The following is a 14,261-nucleotide window of genomic DNA, read 5'->3' as shown; positions in this document are numbered from 1 at the left end:
CTCTTGCTTCAAAGCCTGGCAGTTTTCTTTAAGGTAATATTTTTACAATAATGTTTTATTGTAAGACATATACTCTCTATGAACATCATCTAAAGATATATACTAATTCAATCTTTCAAGATTTAAAAAATATTAATAGTGGGGCGGCTAAGCGCAGATTTTCACCAGAATCGATCACTTAGCGATAAAAGCATGAAATTTGGTAGAAAGGCTCACAAAGGGGGTCTGATCAGATTTAGGACCGTAGGCGCTCAAAATTTGGCCCCTGGGGGCCATTTTTTAAAATGGCCGCCAAATATGGATTTCGTAATGGGAAAATGAATTAAAAGCTGCCAGAAACATAAAATGCAATAACACATTTCACCATAAATACATGTAAATATGAGCACTTTCACATAGAAGGTCTTTAAACCTTAAAAATATAAGATATGTTTTTTTTTTTTTTAAATGGCCGCCAAATATGGATTTCATAATGTCATAATGGATAGATGACAGAAATTAACAATTTAAAAAGTTGCACATTTGATCATTAATCAATCTAGTTCATTGTTAAACAAAAAGGAAAAGAGGTTATGATATCTATCAGAAATTATGTACTTTTTAAATGTATATTTAAATATTTCAAATTAAATTGTGTGCATATTCTAATACGCATAATTTTTACTTGGTAGTTTGTCAGTGAATCCTCCTTATTCAGTCAGTAGGTTCCACTTGTGGTGGTTAAATATTATTCTCTTTAAAATCTAGGGAACTGGTGGGATGTTTTACTCTTGACTACAAGTGAGATAAAGGCAAAGTCAGTTGAATGTGTTTCTCACTGTTACTCAGTAAAAATAGTGTAGGCTAATACTGCAAGTAAGCAAACATAACTCAGACAGGCAAATATAACATAAAATAGATTTTAGTCTGCAGGAATTTAGAGTTAGGATTCTGTGAAATAAAGTAGGTGTACATTTCCACAGAATTTCATTTAGGCTGGTTATCTAAACTAGCTGCAATTCATCCTATTTATTTCATTGTAAATCTGTGCTCTTGTACGGCTAGTTTATACCACCCAAATAGGCTGGGAAAACCCAGACAACTTCCGGCAAATTTAAATTTGCTCTGCAAGTAGTCTGGCAAAGAGCTCATTCAAGTCCATTTCCATGGCCTCGAAATCGCAGCACCAATCAGAAACGTTCAGGCGGGCTTTACAAGATGACGATCGCTCTGATTGGTTTTAGGTCTATCCAATTGCGCCCAGAGGCATTTGAGCGACGTCCGTTGGTGAAGCGCACCAACTTTAAATGCATTATTATATTCAAATTGCAAACACATGAGGACAGTCTCCATGAAAGACCCACTGGCACATGAACGTGCTACTACATTTCTCTCCGAAACGGTAGGAAATTAAATTAGATTTAATAGAGGATTTTAACTGTGACGAGATGATTGACAGGGCAGTTTACATGACAGGATGCACGCGACAGATCCGTCCGATAAAGATGACGAAGTAGTATGTCCCAAAGCTTGCCTACTTTTTTGCTACACATTCAAAAGTAAATACATTTTCTTCACAAAAAGAGTACATACTTTTATGCCGTAGTGTAACTTAGGCGAATTGGGACGCAGCATATGGCTTTATACGATGACGATCGCTCTGATTGGTTTTAGGAGTTTTAGGTCTATCCAATTGCGCCCAGAGGCATTTGAGCGACGTCCGTTGGTGACGCCCCTTTGGAAATGAGTTATTAATGAAGCTTTACCAGACCATAACTCAGTTACTACTGAGAATGGTCTGGTTTTAACCAGGCTACCACCCAAAGCTAATCTCAGTCAATTCTTTGCTCTCCAAATGCTCTGACCTTGACTAGAAATATTAATTGCAAGAACTGATGAGTCCTGCTGGATTATTTGCAAGTGGTTTAGTAGGTAGGCCTACACATCACATTGTAGACCGAGTTTTCCTCACAAGAAAAACGTAAATTAGCACGATTAGCATGATTACCACAATTAGTCAATCGATTTAATCTTTTTTGTGCCAGTTAAGTGAAATAGAGTAGCCAATATTTTTTTAAGGTATTAGCACACATCTTTTAAGTTAGTAGTAGACCTGGTAGATTAGCTTGCATGTCTCTTTCCATGTCAGCTGTTTAAAAACCTTTTTGTATCACCATTGGTGAATTGCTTTGGTAGAGACCAGACAAAGATCAACTCTTAATCACTTGTCACTGTGATGTCTAATTTTGATCACATAACATGAATTTACAGATAATTCATTAACCCATGTATAGTAATATTTAGTATTAGGAGCAAATTTTAAAACATATCTTATATTTTAAAGTTTAAAGACCTTCTTTGTGAAAGTGTGCTCATATTTACATGTATTTATGGTGAAATATGTTATTGCATTTTATGTTTCTGGCAGCTTTTAAAGGAGAACTCGGCAACTCTAGCGAACTCTAGTCACTTCTTCGCTGATTTTTCCTTTTGTTGTCGCATGTTTTCCCCACGAGCTCCCCCTACAGCTGTGGGGGGGCGTATATTTCACAACACGGTCGTAAAAAACTCACTTGCGGCGGCCTCCTCCCCCTCTCTACCGCTGCTCATGTGCGTTTGTTTTGATCGGAGCAAGCCAACTGTATCGTGTGGAGCTATGTCTACCGAGGTGGGTAATCTGGTAATACATCATACATGCGTGTGTGTTTATGTCGAATTGCCGTAAAGCAATTCGTGTTTCGCGCTCGTTCTCGTTCTCACGAGACTTCCAATTTTTATCTTGCCGGGACGGTAGTCCCCAAGTTGCAAGGTTGGTTTTCCGCCTGGGAACGCTGGGGGGAGCGGGGAAAGTCACCAATATCACCAGAACAGGTTGTTTAACCATCCAAATGAATTCTAGACAGTTTTATTAAGTTAAAAAAGTTGCCAAGTTCTCCTTTAATCCATTTTCCCATTACGAAATCCATATTTGGCGGCCATTTTGAAAAATGACCCCCAGGGGTCAAATTTCAAGCGCCTACGGTCCTAAATCTGATCAGACCCCCTTTGTGAGCCTTCCTACTAAATTTGATGCTTTTATCGCAAAGTGATCGATTTTTGCGCTTAACCGCCCCACTATAATTTTTAAATTAATTGTTTATTCACGATGTACATAAGTAATTCTTATTTAATATGTAATAATATGTATGCATTTGGATTGTGAAATATTTGAAAAATAAAGGACATGGTTTAATTTAAAAAACATTTTACTTAAAGCTGCAGTCCGTAGTTTTTCCTCTTTGTCGCCATCTCTGTTCAAAATCTGCAATTGCAGTTATTCGCGGAATTATCAACTTTACGTGGGTTGTGCCTCGGCACGGCACAGCGCAGATGAATCCAATGTTTTGAGGAGAATGTGTGGCTGTCAGTCACTGCGCCGGTGTGGATACTGTCATTCGCAATCACAAATTCTACTTTTTGGAAGTATGATCAACATAACTATTTTTAACCCGATTTTTAACAAGTAATGCTGGGTACACACCAAAAGATAATCGGGCTGATTTTGGGCCGATTTCCCCCCTTCCGACAATCCTAGCTATGTCCCGATTATCTTGATGGTTCAACAGATTATCTTATCAGATTTTCCCTTGCGAGAGGTGTGTTAAGAGTGTCCTAACCTGCTCGGAAGAACGTCGGAGTCGCTCCGATCGCGAATCGTAAATATTCAACACGTTTAATATTTACGATCAGAAATCCTGATGTGTGGGGGGAACCCCGAAGAGAAACGCGCGCATGTTCTGGAGATTATCACGTGAAACAAAACAATATCCAATCAGAAAGCGAGATGATGGAAGACACGGTCATTCTCACACACACTTGCAGGAAGCTGAGTGTTAAGATTTAATATTCATAAGTGTAAATTTGGAGGAAACAAGCCTTTGTTTTTCATTTTAAGAGCAGAAATTTTACAAGACCTAAACACAATATTGGGTTTGAAAAATAAGAAAGCTGCAATAAGAAAGTGCGTTTCAATCTGTAAACATTTTAAATTTTTTGTTTAACTTTTAAGTTTGTCACTGTTTATGTATATGTATTTTTATGTTTGTTTATTGGCTTTACTCTTTGTACCCCCCTGACTGTAATTGTAATTCTTAAAATCAATTTAAAAAAAAAGATTAAAAAAAAGAGGGATTAAATAACTTTTTCTAAAGAGACAATAAATCCAATAAAGAATAAATAAAGACAATAAAGAATGAATATATTTCTGTATAAAAGGTTATATATAGGCTAATGGTGGGTACAATGTTTTTTTTCACGTGAATTTTATGTGAAAATCATTCCAAACACTATCGCAATTTCTTCCTGCATATCATCCGCCATGCTTATTCTGAAGTCTCGCGTGATTTTGCGAGAATTCCTGTGCATTTTGATGATTATGGCTTACAGCTTATGAAACCCACGAAATCAAAATCCCAGAAAATTAGAATATTACATGAAATCACACAGTAATTACACAGTGATACCATGGTCATTGAACCAGGTTTTGGTTCTTTTGGCAGTGTGGGCCAGTGCAAATCCTGCTGGAAAATGAAGGAAGCATGAAGTGCTCTGGAAATGTCCTGGTAGACGCCTGCGTTGACTCTGGATTTAATAAAGCACAGTGGACCAAAGTCCTCTTTTCTGATGAGAGCAAATTTTGCATCTCATTTGGAAACCAAGGTCCCAGAGTCTGGAGGAAGAATGGAGAGGCACACAATCCAAGATGCTTGAAGTCCAGTGTGAAGTTTCCACAGTCTGTGTTGGTTTGGGGAGCCATGTCATCGGCTGGTGTTGGTCCACTGTGCTGTCCACTCAACGCAGCCGTCTACCAGGACATTTCCAGAGCACTTCATGCTTCCTTCAGTAGACAAGCTTTATGGAGTTGAATTCTTGAAATAAATCAACTTTTTGATGATATTCTAATTTTATGACCAGCACCTGTACAATAACTCAAATTAAGAATATACTATAATACTCACAGGTGGATTCAGTGTATTACGAGAGCTTCATCTTCCTTGAGATTCAAAAGACAAAATGATGGTCTCTAGTCTCCGTCTAATAATGACACACATATATATACTAAGCAGCAAAGTGGCTTTCGGTTTTTATTATGTGAGCTCAGTTCCTGTCATAGGTGTGGGGTTTGGGGGGGTTCACTGGTTAGACTGGTTTACACTTACTGAAAATGAAAAAAATGTGTATGTATTGAATGTTAGATATGAGGAAGATTTTTGGTAATGTATTGGGAAAAATGTGTAAGATGAACAAGATGATGAAATCAAGAAGCAAATTACAAACCTGCTGACACAAGCTGATGCAAAGGAATGTTTGGCAGTGAGTATACACACTTTTAAAGTGAAAGGTCTGTCAAAGTGAAAAGGTCTATATTTGTTTATTTCCAGCTTAAAGCTGTGGTTCTGAATGCCATTAGACAATGTCATCATAAAGACAAATTGACTAAAGGTGTTTTTACAGAGGCAGCATTAAGCAGATTTTGTTGAATATATGCCATTTTTGCTGTAAAGTTGATATAAGTGCTTGCACAAATAGGAACTTTATTGAAATATGATATTGGAGGCCCCTTTACACACAGTGCTGATTTGCCATCTTTTCAATAGGCTATTTGAAAACATCATTTATACATGATAATCCTTTTCAAATAAGAAATAAAGTACAAAATGGACAAGTATTTTAATCACATGACTAATAGGAAAACGTAACTTCAAGTACTTTTCTTGTAATTATGATGGCAGATTTTAATAGTTGATGAACTGCTGCCCTCACCTGGCAATTGGCACTACAGCAGAGAAAGTTCTTAAAGGGTTAGTTCACCCAAAATTCTGTCATTAATTACTCACACTCATGTCGTTCCAAACCCGTAAGTCCTTAGTTCATCTTTGGAACACAAATGAAGATCTTTTTAATGAAATCCGAGCACTTTCTGTCCCTCTATTGACAGCAACTAAAACTTTCAAGACACAAAAAAGTAGCAAAGACATCATATTGTTGCATTGTTGTTGCGTGAACGAGCGTTGGAGATTAATATTTTGTAAATAAAGTGGTAAATTATGTTTGTTTGTTTTTTGCACAAACAAAGCACTTGCGTCGCTTCATAAAACTGAGGTTAAACCACTAGAGTCACATGGATTACTTTAATGATGTCTTTACCTTTCTGTGGCTTGAAAGTGGTAGTTTCGTAGTCTGTCAATGGAGGGATGGAGATCTCTCAGATTTCATTATAAAGATCTTCATTTGTGTTCCGGAGATGAACTAAAGTCTTACGGGTTTGGGTAAACAATCCCTTTAATCTTTTACTGGGTACAAGCACTTCAGTAACATTTCTATGCCATCTCTATCCCCTTTATTTTTTTACTGAATACACTACCTTTTAAAAAGATGCAGTGTTTTATAAACTGGATATGAACTCATTCATGGTTTATGTCATTTTTTTTCTATTTGGAAAAGCAGAATATAAAAATTTCTTTTTCTTATGTTTTCTGGCCATTGTGAATGCTGTCTTTCCCAGAAATGCTTCACTTTCTTTCAAACTACATTTACATAATAGTACAACAAGTATAGTATTACAATATGTCCTATTGCGTGATGTGCTACATTATGTGATCCCCCCCCCAGAATAAACACAAACTGGTCAGACCAGTGCATAAAATGTTCTCCAGAAAGGGTCAAATACCAAAGAACTACTCCAATTGAACTATGACAAAGCACGTGATTTACTGTAAACAGTATTGTGCCTGATGGAACAAGCCTGGTCAATGATTAATGTCTTTCCCTGAGTGTGTCCAGTTGTGACCACCTTCATGAGATCTGTGGACAAGATATATCCCTCTGATGGTCCTCGGTCATTTCTGACCGAATAATTTTCTGTTTTGAAATTTTAAAAATCACAGCTTCATCGGAAGGCTATGAAACTTGGTGACTTTTCTGGGATTAGGTATGTGAATACAAAAAAAAATTGAGGTCATGATCCGAGCATGCTAAGTGGTCGTAAAAAAAATAGTCACACTCGTGGTCTTCGGTCAAAAATGACCGACCCATAGGAAATGAATGGGAAATTTACAAAAACACAAAAATTCTCTGAATTTTTGTCTGTACAATCTACAAATCGGACACGATTCTAAAAAAAAGTACACCGCAGTAAAGGGGTGACACTCTACAACATCAAGAGTGCAAAAAATTCACACCCACCCACACACACACACATACAAACACACGTTTATACACATACACACCAATAAATTCAGATTACAAAAATCTGTTTTGAATTTTTAAAAATCACAGCTTCATCAGAATGTTACGAAACTTGGTGACTTTTCTGGCATTAGGTATGTGAACACACAAAAAAATTGAGTTCATGATCCGAGCATGCTAAGTGGTCGTAAAAAAATTAGTTATGATTTTGGTCTTCGGTCAAAATTACCCCCATAGGAAATGAATGGGAAATTGACAAAAACACAAAAATTCTCTAAAAATCAGCCACGATGCAGAAAAAAAATGCTCAGCAATGAAGGGGTGAAGCTCTAAAACATCAAGAGTGAAAAACATAACATAATTAATCATTATAATTAATATATGTATATATAATTAATATAATAATTATTAAAATTATTAAAATAATAATTAATAAAATGTTATAAACCTTGGCAAAAAGTATTATTTGAGAATTTCTAAAAAAATACATTCAATCCACATCTTAAAAGTAAGTAATTTGGTCCAAAAACAACTAGAATTCACAAACATCTCCATTTAGAGCTATACAGGCATCTAGTGGTAAACCCATGCAATAACATGTTTTATTTAATTTTATGATTAATAAATTGATGAATTTTTTTTTATTTTATTTTTTTTCTGAAAGCCTAGTCTCTATTTTACCCGAAAATACTGCATAGAATTTTTTTTTTTTTTTTTTAAAAAACACACAAAAAAAACTATTTTCAATGGCAAAAAATGGACTATAAATATTGCATAAATATTAATAAGTTCAATCAAATTGTCTCAAAATTCTAAATTAAAAAGAATAAATATTATAGAACAAAAATAAATTGCATTGGTTTTTACTGGGATGGAGGAAGTTTCATTTTTAGGTGTCCGGTCATTTATGACCGGGAAGGCCCCCAGTGTGACTGCTAAACGAAGACCATCAGAGGGATATTCATATACAGAGTATTACATTCATGGTTTGATTATAATGCATAAGAAACTTTCAAGGCCTGAATGAAAGCATAAAATGTTTCAAGGTGAAAATCATGTTATTTTGACAGACCAATAACTTGTATCTACTTAATATGAAAACCAAATAGAATGAAAGGACTAAGTGAGAACAGTCAAATTTAGGGCAGGTGAAGGATTAATCTGTTTTCCAGTACAAAAAAACAACTTGACGGTTGCTAAAGCAATGTGGTAACACTTTACAATAAGGTTTAATTTGTTAACATTAGTTAATTACTTTAGTTAACATGAACTAAGAATTAACAATGCTTCTACAGCATTTATTAATCTTAATGTTAATTTCAACATTTACTAATAGTCTACATTACAAAAATCAAATGTTGTATTTCTTAACATTAGTTAATGCACTGTGAACTAACATGAACAAATAATGATCAGCTATTTTTATTAACTTTTTTAACAAATGTAGGCCTATTGCTCATTGTTAGTGTGAAGAGACAAGAAACATTTTACGTTTATGGCATATTAGGCATACAAATAAAAGTAGGATGTGCATATTATAATGCTAATATAATTTGCAAGCAGTTAAAAATGACTATTTCCCAACTTGAATTTCCTAGAAACACTGTCAAATGTTCAAGACATGGTTATTTGGCCTTGGTTCATTTCAGTTAATACATTAACTATTTTGAACAAATGAGACCTTATTGTGAAGTGTTACCGGCAATGTATTAGAATAATGGTTATTGTCAGTATTTAGGAAACTGAAGCTCCTATAGCTGATTTAGGAAGGGATGGGGTGTGAGATGATTTCACCTGCTTGTTCCGAGTTAGGATTCTCAGAGGCTCGACAACAGCGTCATCTGTTGGCTCGTAAAACCTGGAAATATAATGCGTTTTATCAACTGTGCAACGGAGGAATATTTTCTTTGTAGAATTTGTCATTTCTTACGTGTGTTTGTGTGTTGGCTAAGTTACTCAGTTAAACCACATCAACTGAAAAAAAGCTATTTATGGACAAATTAAATATGGTTAGAAAATTCAGATTACACCACACATTTCGAAATTCAACCAAACCAAACCGTGCAGACACGCAAAGCCAAATGATTCAACAGAAACTGAGGCATCGGATCGTTTGTCATTGATCACGTGATTTTTCTGAAAACAAAATAGGAAATTGCGCTGTATCAGCTAATTCTCTGCTGACGTTAAAAACTAAGGCAACTATCAAGCAAATTGATTTCTGCAAACATAGGCTATAGACTTTTTCACTACTTTGACATTAAAAAACTAGGCCTACTTGGTTTGTTTAAATACTTTTGAGTGCAATTTAGAGTATTAGGCCTAGTAGGCTATATATTTTTTTTTTAACAGAAATACTGTAAGTAAATAAGACTAAACAATGTTTAAATACACAGATATTCAGTTAAATGTATTGTAAAATGCTTTAGTAATAGGCCTATTACTCCACGGCCTATTAAGCATGCAAATTATGCAAACAAAATTCCTTGTCAGTGACCTACATTCCTTGCAGCTATTGGTGATGAACCATTAATCACTGTTAATAGATAAAGAAAACCTGTGGAACCACAATCCACAACTAAACTGCCAAAAATGAATTGAACACTGTTTAATTAAGACGTTTTCTATTTCTAACCAACTGCAGCAAAGAACAGAAGACCTCTTATATTAGTTAGTTTTCATTCTTTTAAATTGAATTATTAGCTGAAAACAAACAACACAGTTACTATTTGCAACTTCGAGATTTTTACTGAAATGGTTAAGTTTCACGTTAACTGCTTGATTACTCAAGTTTTTCATGTGTGAACTGATTTTATTGTGCTTGTGGAGACAAGCTCCATGTATTATGTAAATTATTAAGATGCAACTTTTGTTGCTATAAGGAGGACAACCGAGGGAAACCGCACTGATAGCTGTTCTAAGTTATAGATTAAACAAAGATTATGTGTTTTACAAAAAAAAAAGTTTTTCTAATCAAAATTTCATGTTTAATTCAATGTGTTATTTGCCATTTCTTTAATTGCTTGTGAGATTTACTATTGTATTAACTATATACTATATCAGTGGTGATAGGGACTGCTGTTTTCACTAACAACACCTCTTGTGTTGTGAAGAAAGGCACATCTTTTATGGACATTTCATTTAATTCAGTGAACTCTGTTCAGACAAGTTCACTTGATTACATGTTTGATACAATTATTTGTACTTATGAGTTGTGAAATTGAATTACATAATATTACACTGTTCGAAAGTTTGTGGAGGTAAGATTTTTTTATGTTTTTAGAATACATCAAGGATGCATTTATTTGATCAAGTAAAACAGTAATATTCTTAAATACAATTTAAACTAATTGTTTTTTATTTTAATATATTTAAAATTTTAATTTAGTCCTGTGAGGGAAAAGCTGAACGTTTTACTCCAGTCTTCAGTCACAAGATCCTTCATAAATAATATGGTGATTCGGTGCTCAAGAAAAATGTCTTATTATTATCAGTGTTAAAAACTAATTACTAAATGCTACTAAATTTTGTTCGTGGAAACTGACTTTTTTCAGGATACTTTTATAAATAGAACGTTCAAAATATGTTGTGACATAACAAATGCCTTTATTTCTTAAAAACTTAAACATTTCCAAAAAAAAACATTTGCGTGTTTCCAAAGGCTCACAAAGAGCATACATTTTTTGAAATTATTATAATTTTTTTAAATCTACCACTTCAGCAGAAATATGCCAACCACACACAGTGTATTTAGACCACACAGCCTCTCTCTTACAGTAACATTGTTTATTTTGCAGACATCTGGCTTTCACAATGTACACACTTTATTATTAAAGCAAAACCCTTACTCAGCTCATCGCTGTTATATAACTGACACTGTTCTTTTAAAACCACTGCAGCATGAAAATATTCTGCCATGATATTGATTTTAGGATAAAGCAGTCAAGTCATGTTTTTGTTGTGGTGCTGTGTTTGCTCAAATGCCAAGAAAACATAAAGACACGATCATAAAGTGTACATATGTAAAGTATTGTTTGAACACTCAAACTTACAGACACACTCCTTGCAAGGGGAATAATTTCACATTATAAATAATACCACACTCTACAAGGGTCAATAACACTGCATTCATATTTAATGTTTGCACTAGATCCAATCACAGGACATTAATAATCTAGCTATGTTCCATAACCTGCTGAGCTAGATAGCATTTTAAGGCACTTGATGGGTTCATGTAGAACTCGTTTTTGCATTCCATGGTGCTCTTCAATTGTTTTTCTGTAAACATGCGCCAAAGGTAAACACATCTTGCTGCTTTTCAGCATTTCACTCATGAGCGCCACATTTTTAAGATGCTGTGTTAAGTTAAGAACACTGTAAAAAATTTCTAACCCTCCCAAATCAAAAATTTCAAGTGACCGAATTTTATTTTAGAATTTACAGAATTTCACTTGGGCCAATTGAAAAATTTAGATGTTATCGGTCACTTGAAATTTTTGATTTGGGAGGGTAAGAATTTTTTTACAGTGAAGTTAAACTTTCAAAATCCATCTTGCATTTTACCTTGCATTCTCCTCTATCACTCAGAATTGCCTCAATTATGCTGCCTTCTAATGTAGCACCTTTTTTTAGGCAGCATTGCTTGTTTCTAGTGGAGCAGACAATGGCTGCGTCTGAAATTGCATACTTCCCTATATAGGCCATTCTACAGTATTGGTGCAAACTGCTGTCCCACAAACAAAAAACACAGATGTTTACAAAGATCCTTCTATTATCTATTGAATCCCACAATAATATTTAAAATATCAGTAAGCTTAATATATATAAAATCATCATTTATTGGGTACTTTCAATTGGGAGGGGGCTGTCCTGAATTTTCATGTCACTACCGAAACAGTGTGTGTTTTAGTCCATTGGCTGAGACTGATTTTAGCCACACTCCTACATTTTTGATCAGGAAATATCCCTGTGTCCCTCTCTCTCATAGCCATCATGTTGAGGAAAATGTGTTCAAAAGTCTGAAAATCTGTGTGTAACTTTAAGGACCGTCACTACCAAACACCTTTTTTCTGCAATTAAGCAATCTTTTTTGGGTGTTATACCTTAAAATGTAGTTTTTATGTGTGTACAACTGTTCAGAACTGTGCTAGTTAACCATGTGCTGATTAGCATCTTTGAGCAAAAGTATCTAAAATTGTCACTACCGAAACAGTCATGACCGAAACATGTCATCATTGTTTTGGTAGTGACAAAAGGGAACACATAATCATTTAAATGGGGGAAATAAACAAAACTTTAGTACAGTTATGCAAATCATTAGTATCTTAGTATGTTTTAGTAGTGTTTTAGTATGCGAGTTAAAATTCTGTAATGTGATGTGGTCGCTACCAAAACATTACTGTCACTAGCGAAAATGTGCCGTTACGACCGAAACATGCATGTTTGGTCTAAAATAAAGTATATTGAATTATCAGCTAAGATGTTATTATAGTGTTTGGTTCAATTCAGTCTAATGAATCCTTAACTTTGAAATCAGTATGATTAACTTAATGCCTTTTACAAAGAAAGATTGAATTCAAAATACAACAAATCCTATAAATTACACTTGAAATATTGTTAAAATTGTAATTGTTATTGATTTACCTGTGAAAACTTTTTTTTTTTAAATAGCAAAAAATATATTTACAAGGTGGATGTAAACAAAATATGAATAGGCCACTATAAGCCTTCTTATTAAATTATTTGTTGTGTTTCGGTGGTGACAAATTTGGGGAGAGGAAAAATATTCTAAAACTTTCTGAAAATACAATATGATAATTAACTGCACAATTACTAGAAATGTGTACCTTGAATATTATACAATTTGCATACATACAAAATTTGTGAAAACAAAACAAAACAATTAAGGCGTTTCCAACTTCTTACTATCCCATGAGGCCACAGGAGAGGATTTGTGAAGGACATTGAAGCGACACAACTGACGCCGATAAGGTCATATGGTGATGACAGCATGGCCAATGTAGTATATGTCTGGATTACATTCATAAAGACACACCCATACTATATAGAAGTGGCAAAGTACATATTCAAAATAAGTAGGCCTATGTGATTTTGGACGCATCCAATCTCATTGCGAGCCCAGTGGAAAAAGGAAAAAATAAAAACCCATCCAAGATTGTTGTGAATGATGGGAGAAACTAACCTTTTCGAAACTCTGCATCAATTTAAGCAATTGCTTTGGAAAATGATTCACTGTATTGTAACGCTCGAAACACCACTGGCGACACTTGCTAGTCAAATTTTATATCTCTGACTTTTCCCGCTCGAATTCTAAGATATTAAGTCATGTGAAAAAAAGGACACCCTACTGAATTCTATGGTTTAACGTATCAGGACAATAAAAATAAAAAAACAACATCTGGTCCTTGGCAGGTCTTACAATTAGGTAAATACAACCTCAGATGAACAACAACACATGACATAGACTGAGTCATTATTTATTTAACAAAAACTAGGACAAAATAGAGAAGCCATGTGTGAAAAACTAAGTACACACTTACTGCTGCCATTAAAAGCAGTCAGGCACTGCTAATCAAATAAACGTATAGAAGATTTGTCAGTTTGCTGGTCTGGAGCATTCAGGTGTGTGTTAACACAATGCCAAGGAGGAAAGACATAAGAAATGACCAGAGAAGCAATTGTTGCTGCCATCAATCTGGGAAGAGTTACAAGGCCATGTCCAAACAATTTAAAGTCCATTATTCTACAGTGAGGAAGATTATTCACAAGTGTAAAATATTCAAGACAGTAGCCAATCTTCCCAGGACTGAACATCCCAGCAAATTCACCCAAATGGCAGACTGTGCAATGCAAAAAAAAACAAGAGCTACATCTCATACAGGCCTCAGATAGCATGTTAAATGTTAAAGTTCAGTACAATTAGATGGGTCAAGTATGGCATGTTTGGAAGGGTTGGAGAAAGCTTCTTCTCTCTAAAAAGAACATGGCAGCACTGTTTAAGTTTGCAAAGTTGCAAACCACAAGACTTCTGGAAA

Source organism: Squalius cephalus, assembly GCF_949319135.1.
Source record: "Squalius cephalus genome assembly, chromosome: 8".
NCBI lineage: Eukaryota > Metazoa > Chordata > Actinopteri > Cypriniformes > Leuciscidae > Squalius > Squalius cephalus.
Note: the sequence above shows the minus strand (reverse complement) of the source record.